The sequence below is a fragment of the Danio rerio genome, chromosome 8, assembly GCF_052040795.2.
Source record: "Danio rerio strain M-AB ecotype USA chromosome 8, GRCz13ab, whole genome shotgun sequence".
Taxonomy (NCBI): Eukaryota; Metazoa; Chordata; class Actinopteri; order Cypriniformes; family Danionidae; genus Danio; species Danio rerio.
Window position 1 is genome coordinate 14450682 of NC_141028.1, and position 16129 is coordinate 14466810.

The 16129-nt window shown below is 35.2% G+C and overlaps 2 protein-coding genes across 28 annotated transcripts in view; one reads left to right on the top strand and one right to left on the bottom strand.

Annotated features, from left to right (window-relative positions):
• The window catches only part of LOC147842591 (uncharacterized), a 496599-nt gene that overhangs the window by 341537 nt on the left and 138933 nt on the right, over window positions 1-16129 (top strand). The window lies entirely within an intron of this gene.
• fibcd1a (fibrinogen C domain containing 1a) overlaps window positions 1-16129 on the bottom strand; it is a 384824-nt gene that overhangs the window by 62964 nt on the left and 305731 nt on the right. The gene's annotated exons all lie outside the window — the stretch shown is intronic.

Genomic DNA, 16129 nt, shown 5'->3' on the forward strand with positions numbered 1-16129 from the left:
CAAATTTTATAATAAAATATTTCTGTCTAGAACACTCTTGGGATTTAGTATGGCAATGAATATATACACTCACTCACTCACTCACTCACTCACAATGAATATGACTCACTCACCATTTTATTAGGTACATCAACTCACTCAACTTCCTTTGTAGCACAGATTCAACAAGGTACTGGAAATATTCCCCAGAGATTTTGAATCAAATTGACATGATGATAGCGTCACGCAGTTACGTGATTGTCGGCTGCACATTTATGATGCGAATCCCTCGTTCCATCACATCCCAAAGGTGCTCTATTGGATTGAAATCTGGTTACTGTGGAGGCCATTTGAGTACAGTGAACTCATTGTCATCTTCAAGAAACCAGTCTGACCAGTTCGGTGTGTTGTGTGTTCAGAAATGCTCTTCTACCTCAGTTGTAACGAGTGGTTATTTGAGTTACTGTTGTCTTTTTATCTGCAGGAACCAGTCTGGCCATCCTCCTCTGACCTCTGCAATCAACAAGGCATTTGCCCCCACAGAACTGCCGCTCACTGGATATTCTCTCTTTTTCAGACCATTCTCTGTAAACACTAGAGATGGTTGTGCATCAAAATCCCAGTAGATCAGCAGTTTCTGAAATACTCAGATCAGTCCGTCTGGCACCAACAACCATGCCAGGTTCAAAGTCACTTAAATCACATTTCTTCTCCATTCTGATGCTCATTTTGAACTGCAGCAGATCATCTTGACTATGTCTACATGCCTAAATGCATTGAGTTGCTGCCATGTAATTGGCTGATTAGAAGTTTGTGTTAATGAGCAGTTGGACAGGTGTATCTGTAATAAAGTGGCTAGTGAGTGTATATGACAGTGTTGATGTATTTGGTCTTGGTATAGATCTGCTACGCTGCTGATTGTTATTACAGAGCAAGTACCGAGACCTGCTACTGCCAGTATAGCCACTGCTGCTTCAAACATAATATATACAGTTGAAGTCAGAATTATTAGCCCGCTGTTGAATTATTTTTTTCTTTTTTTAAATATCTTCCAAATGATGTTTAACGATGCAAGGAAATTTTCACAGTATGTCTGACAATATTTTTTGTCCTGGAGAAAGTCTTATTTGCTTCATTTCAGATAAAAGTATTTAAAAAAACCATTTTGAGGTCAAAATTATTATCCCCTTAAAAGCTATATATTTTTTTCGATAGTCTACAGAACAAACAATCGTTACACAATAACTTGCCTAATTACCCTAACTTGCCTACTTATCCTAACTAACCTAGTTAAGCCTTTAAACGTCACTTTAAGCTGTATAGAAGTGTCTTGAAAAATATCTAGTAAAATATTATTTACTGTCATCATGGCAAATATAAAATAATTCAGTTATTACAAATGAGTTATTAAAACTATTATGTTTAGAAATGTGCTAAAAAACTGCTCTCCGTTAAACAGAATTTGGGGAAAAAATAAACAGTGGGGCTAATAATTCAGGGGGCTAATAATTCTGACTTCAACTGTATGGCAACCCCCCTAGTACAGTAGTCATGGGGGTCATGGGATGATGAGCGCTTGGTCCCATGTCGCTTGGTGATATCCAAAAATCAAATTTATTTTGTTAAACTAGTAGAATTAACCTACAAAAGAAAAAAAATTATAGTTACATAAAAAAGCAAATAAGCCATCAGCGTTTTAATCTTTTTGCGATTACTGGGGTAATAACATTATATTAAAAGACACAGAGATAGCGTCAGCACATTGATTTTATGGCATCAGGTTAAACTTTCAGACACCTTTACGGCACTCACGATTATTAAAAACAAATTTAGGCTATAACTTAACATGGAGGACGGTCTCCGCATGGCACTCTCCAAAATTAAACAACGAATAGACTTGGGCCTATTGGTGTGTGTGCACCGTTTTGTATCTTTATAACCACTTTAGAGGATATTGGGGGTCGCAAGTCACAGGCATTGTTATTTTGGTGGTCGTGAATGGAAAAGTTTGGGAACCCCTGCCCTAGTAGATCTAAACACAGGTGGAACTTGGGTGGTGGAGGGCCTCAGAAAACAAACCACAGCTTAACGGCACAGAATGACGTGGAGCATTTCAACAGATGAGCTCATTGGCTGTCAAGGTGACAGCAAGTATTGTATGTAATGATGCAGGAGCAGATTAGCTGAGCTGATAATGATTATCATGGCAGAAATTTCACTCTTCTAATCTTTGAAAAACATTATGTCTGAAGTTCCTTTTTTGGTGTAATGAATAAATAAATGTAAGCACAGTTTTTGTGATATTAACTTCAAATTTAGTAAATAACTTTTATTAATACACAATTTCAGAGGCTAAATTTCTTTGCGAAATATATTTTGTGTAACTTAAAAATTTTAGGGCGGTTCATTCCGCTGTGGTGACCCATGATGAATAAAGGGACTAAGCTATAGGAAAATGATTGAATTAATTAAAATATTAGTTTCTTAACAGATTCCTCTTCTGTTAACATTTTCATTTAAAAAAGAAAGTGACAGTTCACAGGTTAATATAAAGACATTAATATATTTAACAGAAAAATAGGCTAACTTCAAATATTCATTGTTCATTTTCTTGTCGGCTTAGTCCCTTTACTAATACGGGGTTGCCACAGTGGAATGAACCGCCAACTTATCCAGCAAGTTTTTACACAGCGGATTTTTAACAAAACTATTAAAAATAAAGCTTCTTAATTAGCATTGAGGGAATCTTCAAGCTCCATAAAATCTACTCGCTGACATACGTTATATTTAATATGATGAAATGATATAGAATTAAAAAAATAATAAAGAAATATTGTCTTGGGAACTCAATGTGTTTTCTAGGCAATCTCTGCAAAAACACCCTTTTGAAAACTTGATTGATGAGTAATGAGTGACAACTAAAGTCGCAAACACCTCATGCTGTGCACCACTGGAAAACACGGTTCAATTCAATTTGCTGATAAACTCTCACTTCAGGGTCTCTCTAGTGAGATAACGTCACCGAAAACGCTCATCAGAAACACATTTCCATCCGAGGCTGTGTCTTCTACACATACACACAAAACATGGCAAAGGCTGGATCTTTCATAGTGTAAACAGCAGTGACACTTTGTGACTTCTGTCTGGGAACATTTGTGATGAGAAGAGTCTTGTGAGGATCGATGAGATTATAAGCTAGGATCTTTTTTTCTGCTGACGTGTAGCTGGACAGACTTTCAGGAACACTGCTGTGAGTCGACTGCACGGATGAAGTAAATGTGATTAAATAAATGCTTTTCTTCCTTAAGAGGATGATGGGAAAAAGGTTACGTTTATTATTTTGGGTTTTAAAAGAAGGAAGTTCACTTCATAAAAAAACAGGCCAAGATTCTGACAAAAAATACATTGCTGAATTTTTGTACAGTCTTCAAGAGTTCAGATGTAGTATTTTTTTAGATTTCTTTCTGGATTTAATGGTGTCATATGCCCTTTTTTAAGATACAAATCTTCAGAATGTTGAAGTTTCAGCATACCCATCAGAGCATTTATTATACAATTTTTGGGTGGAAGAAAAAAAACAGTGATCAAGGCTATCAAGGTATAACGCTGGGAATCATTTACTTTTATTTGGACTACAATCCTGTCACCATATGAACTACAAATCTTGTCATGCACCTCACACACACCTCTTCCGGTTTCCGTTGATTACACACTGGGAGCTATTCAAGGACTGATTTGATGGACTATAAAGACAGAACACACACACACACACACTTCTGTGCTGAGTCTTGTTCACTCTTATTGTAGCATTACAAAGTGTTATCCTATCTAGTCATTCCGTGTTTGATCCTTGCCGGAATTTATTTATTATTGATTTTGTGCCGCCTGTACTGACCACTTGCCTGTTGTTAACTACGGTTAACCTGTATGCTACTGTTTGCCCGCCTTTTACCATTGCTTGTTTGACCTTGCCCTAATGAACTGCACATGGATCTACAACTCCGTTGTCCAGCATCCCCACATAAAAGTAACACATTACAAGTATGCAAAATTGTTGGGTTCCACACAAATCTTTCATGTTGTTTCAACACAAATCGATTAAGTTAACGTTTTTACAAATTTAAATGGATTGAACAGAAAACAATTAAGTCCCCCTCCAAAAAAAAAGATTAAAGAATTGTGTTAATTCAGCTCATTTTAAATAAGTAGTTTGAACAAGCAGGAAAGGTTTTTTTTTTTTGAGTGTAACACAAGTTATGTGATAATATTTCTTTTCTAAGTAACAAGTAAAGTAATGCATTAAAAATTAAGTAATATTGGAGTTACTTTTTTTTTTTAAATGTAATGTTACTTTTTTATATTAATTAATTCACATTTATAAAATAAATTGCTGAATACAAATTAACGTCACGTTGAATCCCATCCTTTGTGGGAAATCTGCTCCTCACATAACAGACAGAAACAAAGATGGCAGGCTAGAGCCTTACATTTCTGAGATGGAAGCATTCTCATTATTTTAATGACATCGAAGGAAAAAGGTAGATGAAGGTGTAGGTTATACAGTGCACTTTTACTTGCAGAGCAGCTCTATTAAAAAAGAAAAAAAAAACCTGCAAGTTTTTACAGAAATCAAGTCTCAGCCATGTAAGAAAACAAAACACAAAAATAAACTAAAAGTAATGTAACACATTACTTAACATAGAAATTAAATAAGCAACGCAACTAGTTACTTTTTGGAAGAGTAACTCAACACTGTAATGCATAACTTTCAAAAGTAACTTTCAGTAATTTTTCCTCTTATCCTCTTACTTACTTCATTAGTTAAATATATGCTATTACAACTCACACCATGTTACAACACTTTTCACTCTCCCTAAGAATATAGTCAATATACTACTTGACAAAAGTCCTTTCAAAATAATTTTTGTATGAATCATCTGTTGAACTGCATCCTAATCATCACAAATACTGCAGAATACCTTTTAGAACCCACTTGGACCCAATATTCTCAAAGAAATCAGTCAAGTTTTGGACCCAATATTCTCAAAGAAATCAGTCAAGTTTTGGACCCAATATTCTCACAGAAATCAGTCAAGTTTTGGACCCTATATTCTCACAGAAATCAGTCAAGTTTTGGACCCTATATTCTCACAGAAATCAGTCAAGTTTTGGACCCAATATTTTCACAGAAATCAGTGAAGTTTGGTGAAGAAAAAAATCATGTTTTGGAGCTACATTCAGTAAGGTGGCATGTGAGAGATCTTCAGGATGGCAACATCAACAGCTTGAGGTATCAAGAAAATGGTGCTGCTCATGACATTACATTTCAATCCACAGGAGAGGGCAAATTCTTCATCAGGCTAGCGCTCCTTCTCATACTTCAGTCTCCACAGTTCCTGAAGGCAAAGAAGGTCAAGGTGCTTCAGGATTGGCCAGCCCAGTCACCAGACATGAGGATTATTGAGCATGTCTGGGGTAAGATGGAGGAGGAGGCTTTGAAGATGAATTCAAAGAATCTTGATGAACTCTGGGAGTCCAGCAAGAACGCTTTTTTTTGCCATTCCAGATGACTTTATTAATAAGCTATTTGAGTCATTGCAGAGATGTATGGATGCAGTCATCCAAGCTCATGGGAGTCATACACAATATTAATTCTTTTTCCACTGCACCATGACTTTATATTTTATACTGTATATTATTTCTGTTAAGTGACAAGACCTGTGTCTAAGCAAAGTCAGACCTTACTGTCCTAATCAATTAATGAAAAATCAAGGCATGATCATATTTGGTAAAATAAGCATAATCTAGAGGCCTTTGCCTTTCATATAAGCCTCGTCTGATACTAAATGATCAACTAGAAGTCAAGTTATTATTTAGTTGTTCCTAAAACTTGGATAGGCGACAAGGCTTTTGTCAGGTAGTGCAACATAACACGTTTCTTAACATGAAAAGTAACTAAGTAACAAAACTAGTTACTTTTTTTGGGGAGTACATCAACACTGTCAACACGCTGGTCACATATGATTCTGATTTTTCCCTCTTGGTTATTTCATTAGTTTATAGTAATATTCGCTATTACAACTCACACCATGTTGCAACACTTCTCACTCTCCCTAAGTCGCTATAATTACCTTAATTTAAGAACAATAGCAGTTCATGGGAGTTCTTTACAAGTGTTGAAGACTCAAGTAATGAGTAATGCGCTTGAGTCTTGTATCAGCCCTCATCTGTAAATATTCACTGGGAATGACTTATTATAAGCAATTCAACAGCATTATGTGAAAATGACTGATAAAAGGCTTATTTATAGTGCTCTGGGAGGTTGATCGTGAATGGATATGCTAATACACTACAAAAGGAAATTATGGAATGATAATTCAAACCTCTCCTTTGATGGCACGAAAATACACTCTTGTGCATTAATATTCATATTGCTCCCCTAATATTCGACTTATGCATAAGCATTTCATGCTAATTGGTAATGTGGCACTAAAACGATCTTCGCTTGCATGCACGCCAAAAGTAGCTCTTGAGTTCTGAGAAACTTTGTCTTCTATTCGCTCTGTTCAAATGGGAAAAGAAATATTGATAAATACATATTACTTGTTCGCTTTTCTAGCTAAATGACTTTTACACTACTGACCAAGAGTAACTTTTAAGCTTTTAGAGCATTACAATTTGTAAATATTGACATATTTTAACATCTTCTTCAGCTTAACCAGCTTGTAGAAAATACTAACAAATATATTATTTGAACGTAAAATACTGAAAATATTAAATAATGAAAACTTCTAATGTTTCTTATAGTATAAAATGTAATTTGTTCCTGTTATTCAAAGCAAAATTTTCAGCATTAATACTTCACATGCAGAAATCAGTCTTATATGATCCTACTCAAGAAGCATTTCTGATTATTATTAATGAGTATGTTTACATGGACACCAAAAAATTATTTTTAATAGACAATACTCTGATTAAGAGTGTACCATGTAAACAGTAATTTTTGATGACCTTAATCTGACTGAAGTCACAATCGAACTAAAGAGAAATCGGATTAAGATGTGGAGTATGCCGATAATTTCTTTTAGTGGCATTATTGAAGTGCAGTGCAGACATGTAAACATCTTAATCAAACTATTACCCTCATGTAGGTTTTTTGGCGCATTTTGTGAAAGCATATTCCATAAACACACAGCTGTTTCATACAATTCTCTTCACCTATTGAGTCAGAAAAGGACCACAGACAACTGGTTTGCAAAGTGACGAGGGCCCAAATACACTCTTAAAAATAAAGGTTCTTAAAAAGTTCTTTGTTGCTGCAGATGGTTCTTTGAGGAACTGTTTACATCAATGGAACCTTTTTAAGTCACAAAAGGTTCTTTGTAGCCTCAAATGTTTCTTTGCACTATTAAATGGTTCCACAGTAAATTACATTAGCATCATTTTACAGGATTCAACTGGTTTGTTTTAGAACTGCTTTTGTGTTTTTCCAATTTACCATTGTATAATTTGACTGACATGTACAAGACAAATTGGCAAATAAAATATTTAATCTTTCTTCCTGGATTTTCTTTATTTACTGCATTCAGGTGGTCATGAACCTTCTCATAGATGGTTCTACAAAAAGTCGAGCTGTTGGAGGTTCTTTAAAGAACCATTAAAAATGGTTATTTCCAGAACCAATAAAGGTTCTTTTTTCACCTAATTCTCCGCATTTGAGCGGGCGCAGACATTTGAATATTTTTGGCTTGAGATTTCCAGTTTCATTCACTTAAATTTGTTTTTAGACATCAAAAACAGCTCGTTCCGCTGCTTGATGTTGCAAACTGATATTTTCATAATATATTATTCTATTTTGTCTGTATAGTCATGCAAACACTTGTTTGTAGAGCAAGTAGTTTCTCCCATAGGGAACTTAATCTGAGGTTTTAAAACAATGGCAAAAACGAGCACACTTCTGCATTGAAGAATAAAGTCAATAGCAGGAAAGAAAGGTTCTTCACGGAGCCATTTGGTGAAAGGATCTATGGAGAACCAAAACAGGTTTTTCTATGACATCGCTGTGAAACCCCTTGTTTGGTTTTTTGTGGCACCTTTTTTCTAAGAGTGAACAAATATCTAATAGTACCAAGTTCAGCCCATACTTCAAACTCAGATCCAATATGTTGTTTGTAATGGGGAGCATACACGAAATATTCCTGAATGAAAGTGAAATTGCAAAACTGCAGATAAAGTCAACAAATTAAAAATGAAACAGCTGAAATTACATGAAACTCTGGAGGAAATGTGGATAGCGTGGTGACGCAATGACGTTAATCGATCGATGTGCTATAACATATAAAATGGGATCATGAAAGGAACATTTCAAAAATAACTCAAGTAAACATCTTCATCATATTATTGTCTTATACAGATTAAGGCTAATAATTTGATTACTGCAAAAGTTTTAATTAAAAAAAGCACACTGCCATAAAGGATTCCTGAATAAATAAATCATCAAGTTTTACACTGGCCAAAGAATTAACATGTTGTTAATTGCATGTGGATTGTATGTATTAGCAGGCTGTTAACATGAATTTAGCATAAATTAGCAAATGGCTATAGTATAAATTAGCACATTCCAAATATGTTCTAAGACAGTTGCTAGGCTTTGCGGGTGATAGTTGGATAGCTCTACAGACAGATGAAGGTCCGAAGGTTGTGAACTGGAGGGATGCAGTTCAAATGCTCTGTGAGAAAGGTTTGACCCCCTCATTGAAAACATAGGTGTTTTTTTCCAGAATTTTAAAGTGATATATATGATTAAAAGTTATGGTAACACATGTTTTTATGTTACTTTAACTTATTTAAATAAGCTAATGGATTTGTTCTTTAGTGTTTGGACTTTCAGAAGTGAAAATAAACCACACTTAAATGAACTAAACTGAACTTCAACTCGGAAAACTGGACTGACATAGTTTCAATTCACTAAAACTTCTATGTTAAGCTGCGTTGACACAATCTACATTGTAAAAGTGCTATAGAAATTAAGATAAATTGAATTGAATTGATCAGGTTGTGAGTTTGTAGAGACTGAGGTAAGTTGAGATGACTAGAAAAGTTTATTTGGTTCAACCAAAAACTACAGTGCAAATCAGTTCAAAATGATATAATTACTAAAATATTGTTGATTTTATTCTATTTTGATCGAATAATTACACACTGTAAAAATGCTGGTTCCACACAATTCCTTAAAGGGGTGGTTCACAGTGTATTTTTGAAGCTTGGTTGTGTTTATAAGATGCAAAGCAACATGTGCTCATGCTTCACTTCTGGACTTAAGCTGCTTTGAAACAATCTACATTGTGAAAAGCACTATATAAATAAACATGAATTGAATTAAATTGAATTCACTAGTAGGAAATCAGGTTATTTTTTCATATATCTTACTTTGATTACGTACAGCTACTAAGCTAACATGAAAACCACTGTCAAATTTCCTAGTTCCACTGAAAGGGCCGCCCTCAAGAAGCTCTGATTGTTCAGCTAACATAATCTGTTTTGATTCGCGGAGTGGCTCCACGTCACCACTACCCTACAAGCGCAAGCTTTTGCGGTGTGTAAACAGTCCAGTCAGAGCAGCTAGCTGCTTGTATCAGACAGAAAAATGAAGAGCACACAGCTTAATCTCACACTTGCTCTCTAAAATAAATCTGACAAGTGTCTTTCATATATATTCAGAATAAGCATGTGTAAGTGATAATAAATGTTCTCATATCTTTTGAGAGTTTGTTATTTGAGATGTAGAACGCTTGGAAAGCAGCCGCATAGAGAGACACGCATAGAGAGACACTGCATGCGCTGCTGAAGATTGTGGCTGTTTAAAGGGGTTTGACTGATAAATATGAATTTGTAGCTAAATTGTTAACGGTGCAAAACAGCATTTCCAGTTGTTTACATCTTCGTTTATGCCCTCCCTACAACATACAATTAACACTAGAAACTGTGCATGTAATAGATCAATTTTGACAAATAAATATACTTACAGGTTGTGGCTCACAATCCACAGCTTCGTCGGTTGGAGGAGTTTTAACCGAGTCCATCACTGAACTGAGAGACATTCTGGAAGCTGTCCTTTGTCAAAGGTTAGAGCTACATATTTTTTATAATTCTCTTCATCAGAATTAAAATTAAACTTTAAGCACTTCTCTCTTTGTGTCGTGTCCTTTGGAAGTCCTGATACAAAAACAGAACAAGCTCTGTAAAAATATTTGGACGGCATTTTAGCTTTCTCTGCTATAACATTACAGTGCCTCTGGACACGCCCCTTTGCTGCGCAGGGTGCACGGGTGTGTGGAATGCAGTAAGCGGAAGCCCTTGTGATCTCACTAGCCCGGATGTATTTTTTTAAAGTCCTCAAACTTTTTTTACTTGTAGGCTTTGCTAAGCTAACACTGTTGAAGCCATTGTCTCCCTTTGCATTGAACTTTGAGCGTATTACATTCAGAGATGTATAAATATCATATCATAGAAATATCATGTTGTAGTGGACCACCCCTTTAATGTTGTCCCAACACAAATCTATTAAGTTAGCTTTTGGATTTGAAGTGGATTGAACATAAATCAATTAATTTGTCCCCCAAAAAACATAAGAATTGTGTTGATTCAGCTCATTTTAAATAAACAGTTTGAACAAGCACCAAAATCAATTTTTTGAATGCAGCCTTGGTCAACAGACAACATCTATCAAAATCATTTTGAACTCTTAATGTTGCCAAACTTTTGACCAATACAGTGTAAGCCACTTTTTTACATTCAACTCTAAATAGATCAGTTCTAATCCCTACTCACGACCTCAATTCACAATCAATTGAAATTCAGCAGTGGAACTGAAATTTACAATCCAGTTCCCAATTCAATTCAGTAGGTGTTGCAGCAGAGCTATATTGTGAACTGTGCGCCGCATCCTATTTGTCGGAGGTGAGAGTTTAGATTGTCTCTGGCTGCAGGTCCTCTGGCCTCTGCGGTTTCCTTGTCACCTCATTTCTGATGAGTGTGTGTTGTTGGTGTTTTCTGGAACTCATCTCGCCAGCCCTGGAGGTTAATTGTCTCCAGCTCCCTCATGTCGCTTATTGATTAAGAGCGTGGGCAGGAGCGGCTCAGCTCATTGGCACCAATGCACATCCTCACTAGGAGCCAGAGTCTTCAACCTCATCACTCCAGGGAGGACTGTTCCATCCTGGGCTTGTCCACGGGGACGTGAACCCCCTGACCACTGGCGGGACGGGCTGAATTCCGCCTGTGGAATTGCTCTAGGCTGGTCTTATTTGCTGTGAGGCCATGAATAAAATCATTTTAGGCCACAGTGGGCATAAAAGATGCTGCCCGCTGCTGCTGTCCTGCTCTGGCTGTGAAGCTGTCAATCTCTCTAAGATGACACTCTATGACGGGTCTGTTCAAAACTGCTCACTATCCACTATATGGTGCAATACACAGTTGAATTATTAGTCCTCCTGAATTATAAACCCTTTATCTTATTTTTCCTAATTTCTGTACAATGGAAATATTTTTTCAACACATAATAGTTTAAATATCTAATTTTTAATAACTGATTTGTTTTATCTTTGCCATGATGACAATACATAATATTTTACTAGATATTTTTCAAGATATGAGTATTCAGCTTAAAGAGACCATTAAAGGCTTAATCAGGTTAATTAGGTTAACTAGGCAGGTTAGGGTAATTAGGCAAGTTATTGTATAATGATGGCTTGTTCTGTAGACTATCGAAAACAATATTGCTTAAGAGGGCTAATAATAATGACCTGAAATTTATTTATTTTTAACTAAATTTATTGTATTCAAAATAAAACAAACAAGACTTTCTCCAGAAGAAAAAAATTATATAGGAAATAATTTTTAAAAATTGTCCCATTCTCATAAACGTCTTTCCTAGAGCTGCACGATTAAACAAAAAAGATTGTGATCTCGATTTTACCCCTACATGATCTTAATCCAGCATCTCTACAATTCAGCTAATTATATTTTCAAGATTCAAGAGTTTACACTTAGCTGACGATTGACTTTAAAGCGTGTTTGTCATGCTGTGCTGGGTGAGAGCCCTGAGTTCATAAGATCCTTGAGCCCGGGGATCCCTCCCTTTTGTAACGCGAGAGGGGAGTTTGAGCTCACGTAAGTCTCAAGAACTCCCCCACTTATTATATGGCTAATGGCAATTAGGAATTGCTAATTAAGAGCTTGTCAATGGTGGCAATTTGGTTTGGTCAATTTACCTATGTTGCATGTTTTCGGACTGTGGGAGGAAATTGGAGAAACCGGGCGAATGCCACACGAGCACAGAGAGAACATGTAAGCACAGAAACATTGATTGGCCAAGTGAAAATCTGAGCCAATGACATTCTTGCTGTGAGGTAGCTGTGCTAACCACTGGGCCGCCGTGATGCCCTGTTGAGGAATGGAGGTAGGGGTACGGGTGGAAGTGGGGACACTACAAGACGAGAATAACTGAGGTATGAAACTCTGATTAATTATAGTGAGTTAGGAATTATCTGATTGGTGATTTCTACGTTAGTAATGCAGAACCAGCTGCGGTCAATCACAAGCAGGTGATTATTCTCGAATTTAGCATATAAATAAACTTTACTTGGGAGAAAGCATAAAGGCTGTCTCAAAAGTCTTCACAATGAAGTCTACTTTACTGAACAGAACCTGCATATGCTGTAAATAACGATGGCACAGTGGGTAGCACTGTCACCTCACAGCAAGAAGGTCGCTGGTTCGAACCACGGCTGGTTCAGTTGGCATTTCAGTGTGGAGTTTGCATGTTCTCCTTGTGTTCATGTGGGTTTCCTTCAGGTGCTCCAGTTTCCCCCACAGTCCATACACATGTGCTATAGGTGAATTGATGTCTATTGGTGTATGTGTGTATGTCCTGGTCCTCCAGGTTGGGGGTTGAGCGTTACAAATTTTACGAAACACCAGCATGGTGTAGCTATCATATCAAATATCAGTGAAAGTGAAAGCGCACATTATTTTAATAATCATATCACATTTAAGAGTTATGATTACAACAAGTATTTGATGTTTTTTCATAGCGAACACAGAGTGTTGTAAATGAGAATTAATCTTTAAGTGTCAGTATAACTACTCTAGTCTACATAATATATGTAGGCTGATAATGACAAATGTCTCATTTTAATAGTGAAAAAATGGTCTAATATTGTTGTCAATGACAGATTGGAAGCATATGTCTCAAACATAATAATTTAACATCAGAATCATGAGTAGTTGTATTCTGATGTCGGCACTTTACTGTGCATTAATGACCCGGACTAATTGAAAGTCTATTTAAGTCCACCATTATAAGTCTATTCAAATTTAGCTTTTTAACCAACAGTAGACCTACAGATAGGCCTTCATTTATTATTGTTTTTTTACCATATGTTTGAGAAATAACAATGACAATAGGCAACTTATATTAACCCTCATAAAGTCGTGAGAAAGTCATGATTCTCATTTGAGCCAGAATCGTGTGTCCCTAGTCCCTCCTTCAAAGTGAAGTTTGCAAAGCTGTGATTGTCCTTATAAAATCCATACGAGAAGAAAAATGAATGGGAGAAGTAGCAGGCCATGGGTGAAGTCATTCTCAGCCACAGCAGGCATGAAAGACCCTGCTAGCCTCCGCTGTCCTGCTCAGGCTGTGAAGCTGTCAATCTCTCCAACATGACACTTTATGGCAGGCCTGTCATAGTTCATCATGCCTGATTGAGACACAGGACCCCTAGCGCACTTTATAGACAACAAGTCTGAGTCTAAAATGTTTGTCGGGCAAAGGCAAAAAAAAAAAAGGAAGAAATAAGACGCAACCCATAAGCACAGAAAGCTTTCCATCTTTTTTTTGTTCCTTGAAAGAGGAGCGACCTTGCAGTAAATAAAAGAGAAATGCAATTTATCTTCTTCACGTTCAACATACTTGGGAGCAACCGACTGTCAAGGAAAAAAACACAATCAAGTCGCAATGTTTTCCTTCCGTTCCATCTTTCAGATTGGAAAGAATAGTTCATGCAAAAAATTGAAATTCTGTCATTATTTACTCACATTTTTTCCATGGTTTATTTACTTGTTACAGAAATATGGGGATGGCTGAATAAACTGCAGAGGATAGTCTTAAAAAGTTTGTCATCGATGGTTTGTTCTTCAAGACTGCACATACTATTTTATGGTCACTTGCTTTCATTTTGATGTTTGAATCAAAAAGAAAAAGACTTCATCTCATGCTACTACTACAGTAGTTGGACAGTTTACTTTATTTGATTGATTGAGACGAAGTTGAGCAAATTAGATGTGATTATGTGTTATTACTTTGCTTTGTTGCTGTCAAATGGCAAAATAACAGCATATAGTTTTAGAACAAATGAAATGAAATGAAATGAAATGAAATGAAATGAAATTAAATTAAATTAAATTAAATTAAATTAAATTAAATTAAATTAAATTAAATTAAATTAAATTAAATTGAATTAAATTAAATTAAATTAAAATTTTCTTTCTACATACATGATTCAACTAAAGAAATACAATTTAAATATATTTTAATGTTATAAGTTAGTGCATTTTTTTATTAATTTTATTAATTTAATTTATTGTCTATGGAAAAATTAAAACAGAGATCTGAAACAACATGAGGTTGAGTATTTATTTATTTATTTCTATTTATTTATTTATATACTTATTTATTTGTCTGTTTATTTATTTATTAATTTGTGTGTCTGTTTATTTATTTGTCTATTTATTTATTGCTTTATTTATTTGTCTTTTTATTTATTTATATTTATTTATTTATTTATTTATTTATTTATCAATCAATCAACATACAGATCTGAAACAATATGAGGTTCTATTCGAATTCATGTCGTTCCGATCCTGGACGTTGTTTCTGATAATTAATTAAAAATAATTCAATTAGTTATTAACAAATAAACAAACAAATACTTAATTTCATGTTGTTTCAGATTTGTATGTTGACAAGGAAAATTAATGCATGGATAAATACGTAAAAAAAAAAAATAACCCAAAGGAAAATTAATGGACGACAATAGTCTATAAAAATATAAAAATAAATGGATGGTAAATAAATAAATAAATTAATTAATTAATTAAAAAAATAACCTGAATGAAAATAAATGGATGGGTAAATAAATAATTGAATAAATAACCAGAAGGAAAATGAATGGATAAATAAATAAATAAATAAATAAATAAATAAATAAATAAATAAATAAATAAATAAATAAATGAATAAATACTCATGGTGTTTCAGAAAGCATTTATTAATTTATTTGGTAATATTTAATTTAAGAAATTTGATTTAATTAGTTTTTATTTACCTAATTTACCATAGAAAGTAAATAACAACATCCAGGTTAGGAGCAACATGAAGGTCGAGTAAATAATGACAGCATTTTACATTTGGGATCAAATTCCCCCTTTCTAAAAACCAGTGAGCTGAATCAATCAGTACAAACATAGAACTCCACTACAGAATGTAGCACCTAAATTTCCAACGCCTGATCAGTGAACGGTATGATGAGTTTTCTCGCTCCATTCAGTCTCTTTATAAAGCTTTGCTCCCTGTCCACCCACTGCCATCTGCTAGGCTCAGCTTTGGACACACCACTTGGCATTTTGTCCACGTTGGCAGCTCAAAGTTACAATAACCAATCCGATCCTTACAGTTGTCATAAAAAAAAAACACTCGAATATAACAGTGACAAACATGACAAGTGTGTTTGTGTGTCACGACAGAAGCAGCTTTAAAGTCATTACTGCCATTCAAATGGAATAACTGTGAAACTGTGATTCACGGTTGGGGGTCCACTATTATACAACATGCCTATAAACAAGAAGTTACCAAACACAGAGTCATTTACATTTCAGAAGCAACACGGTCAGCTCTTCCAACAAAAATAAATTGACACAATATTACAAGCCATTAAACAGGAGTTTTCTGTAGAGAAGACAGCCAGTATGAGAACAGGAAAGCCACTTGTCCAATCAAATCAGTGGAACGAAAATAACTACTCATACAGAGAGCAACAGTTGGGTTTTCAAAGTAAAAACTCTGATAAAACTGATAAACTTGCCTTTACCC